This window comes from Bos grunniens, chromosome 12 (genome assembly GCF_055505025.1).
Source record: "Bos grunniens cultivar Pamir isolate PY7600 chromosome 12, Bosgru_T2T1.0, whole genome shotgun sequence".
NCBI classification, from domain to species: Eukaryota; Metazoa; Chordata; class Mammalia; order Artiodactyla; family Bovidae; genus Bos; species Bos grunniens.
The window spans coordinates 1,050,708-1,053,520 of NC_141176.1; the positions used below are offsets into that span (position 1 = coordinate 1,050,708).

General features: G+C 35.4%; 1 pseudogene across 1 annotated transcript; it reads left to right on the top strand.

Annotated features, from left to right (window-relative positions):
* Nucleotides 1–1,107: 1,107 nt before the first annotated feature.
* Nucleotides 1,108–2,289, top strand: LOC147361319 (deubiquitinase OTUD6B pseudogene; annotated as a pseudogene). Its single transcript, XR_015137564.1, has one exon. The product of XR_015137564.1 is annotated as a deubiquitinase OTUD6B pseudogene (transcript).
* The last annotated feature ends 524 nt before the right edge of the window (nucleotides 2,290–2,813 follow it).

The following is a 2,813-nucleotide window of genomic DNA, read 5'->3' on the forward strand; positions in this document are numbered from 1 at the left end:
TAAAAGATGCACATTGCTGAAGCTTATATTTTCTGAGCTTAAGTAGTATGAGAAAAACACTTGGACTATTATGTAATTTCAATTTGATATGATAACATTTGGGTTCATATTTTATAACATAATCTACTCCACTTTTCTTTCAACTGTAGGCTTTAATAATGGGATTTTCTTGTGCTGTTTAAAAATATGTCTTATTTCCAATAGTATATATGACAAACATGAGCTAATTAACTATAATTAACCTGAAACCCATTATAGGAAAACAGAAAAGTCTAGATAAACTTGTGAAAGCTGTGTGCTCATCTTGTAATTAAAATAAAAAGTCAAAATGCCCTAATTTCACTAAGCTGGAAACATATGCACTACATTAGAGAAAGATAACATTTTCATGCACAGTCAGTTTGAGCATGTGTAACTATACTGTATAATCAAAATCAATGCAGTTAAAAAAATCTTCCAATCAGTCTAAACAGTACAAAAAAATATATTGACACAATTTAAAACAAAATGGAATATTTGTAGAGAGTTCATACCCATAGATTTGCATGTATTTTACATGTAACAAGAATGATGACCAGAGATGTTTTAAACAAAAGAGAGACACAAACACACTGACAGAAGCAGAAAAATAATGATTGGAATAACTAATAACTATGTCTTTTGTTATTTACAAGGGTACCAAATAGTTTGTTTCAGTAATAGCCAGGTTTATAATACTGGACTGTATTATGCTATGTACAAAATGACCTATGGCCAGTTGCAACTAATCTTTGGTTGTTGTATTTAAGTGTGCTTAACATATACATAGATCAACTTCAACTGAATCACATCTTTCATCAATATGAAGCAAAGCTTGTATTTAACTTTATAATTCCCTATGGTGGCTCAGACGGTAAAGCGTCTGTCTACAATGTGGGAGACCTGGGTTCGATCCCTGGGTTGGGAAGATCTCCTGGAGAGGGAAATGGCAATCCATTCCAGTACTATTGCCTGGAAAATCCCATGGACAGAGGAGCCTGGTAGGCTATAGTCCATGGGGTCACAAAGAGTCGGAAATGACTGAACGACTTCACTTTATCATATCATTGTTATCTAAAGCTTAAGGTGTTGGGCTGCCTACCCGTCATGGAGGCAGTCTTGACTGAGGAGCTTGATGAAGAGGAACAGCTGGTGAGACGGCATCGCAAAGAGAAGAAGGAGCTGCAAGCCAAAATACAGAGTATGAAGAATGCTGTTCCCAGGAATGACAAAAAGAGGAGGAAGCAACTTACAGAAGATGTTGCTAAGTTAGAAGCAGAAATGGAACAGAAACAGAGAGAGGAGCTGGATCAGTTGAAGTTGACTTCTAAAGAGAGTAAAATCGATTCTGTTGCTGTTAATATTTCAAACTTGGTTCTTGAGAATCAGCCACTTCGGATATCAAAAGCACAAAAGAGACGGGACAAAAAGGCTGCATTGGAAAAGGAGCGGGAAGAAAGGATAGCCGAAGCTGAAATTGAAAACTTAACCGGAGCTAGACATGTAGAAAGTGAAAAACTTGCTCAAATATTGGCAGCTAGACAGTTGGAAATTAAACAGATTCCATCTGATGGGCACTGTATGTATAGAGCCATTGAAGATCAGCTGAAAGAGCAGAACGGCGTTCTGACTGTGGCTGCCTTAAGATGTCAGACTGCTAACTATATGCAGAGTCATGTGGAAGACTTTCTGCCATTTTTAACAAATCCTAATACAGGAGAAATGTATACTCCAGAAGAGTTTGGAAAGTATTGTGATGATATTGTAAACACAGCTGCTTGCGGGGGTCAACTTGAGCTAAGAGCCCTGTCTCACATTTTACGAACACCAATAGAGATAATACAGGCAGATTCTCCTCCTATAGTAGTTGGTGAAGAATATCCAGAAAATCCTTTAATACTTGTTTATATGAGACATGCATATGGCTTAGGAGAACACTACAATTCTGTTACACGGTTGGTGAACACAGCTACTGAAAATTGCAGCTAGTCTATAAAATGTTGCTATTATGTCAGTGTGCTGATCTGAGTATTAATACCAAGTATTGGATTATTCTCAGTGTTTCTGAAAAAACACAACTACCTTAAAAGAGTTTTATGGCAAAGCTACTAATAGGTTTTAAAAAAACGTGTCCGAGAGAAACTTTAACCAGTGTCCCCTTAATGGTGTTTTAAAAAACACTTGTAAGTTCTTTGTGGAGAATATCATTTATAGACCAAGATGGTACCCTGATTGTTGATATTTTTATTAAATATAAGATTCTGAACATTCTATTCTGTGTTGAAGTTGTTAAAAAAATTTTTTTCCTCCTTATTACCGAAAGCTTTCAGTAACCATATCAATGTAAATTTTCGTGAAGAAGTGAAATGACTCAGTCTCTTTGACATTGCAATAATGTGATGGTGATAACAAATTTAATTAATGTTTATAAATAATTCGATTGCAGTAACATTGCTGTTGATGAGATTAATGCTGTGACTTTTTAACATTTATTTTTAATTGGAGGATAATTGCTTTAGAACGTGTTGGTTTCTGCCATGTAACAACATGAATCAGCCCTACGTATACATATAGCCCTTCCCTCTGGAACCTCCCTCCCATCCCTACCCTTCCCACCCCTTTAGGTTGATGCTGTGACATTTTTGTAACCCCATCAAAGTGCAGCTAAGAAGGTTGCTTTAATAAAAATAAAAATAAGTCTTTTATTTGTAAAAAAAAAAAAATAAAGCTTAAGGTGTCATACTTTTTCCAAAGTTTTTTTTTTTTTTAATATAGTAACTGCATTTGATATTTCA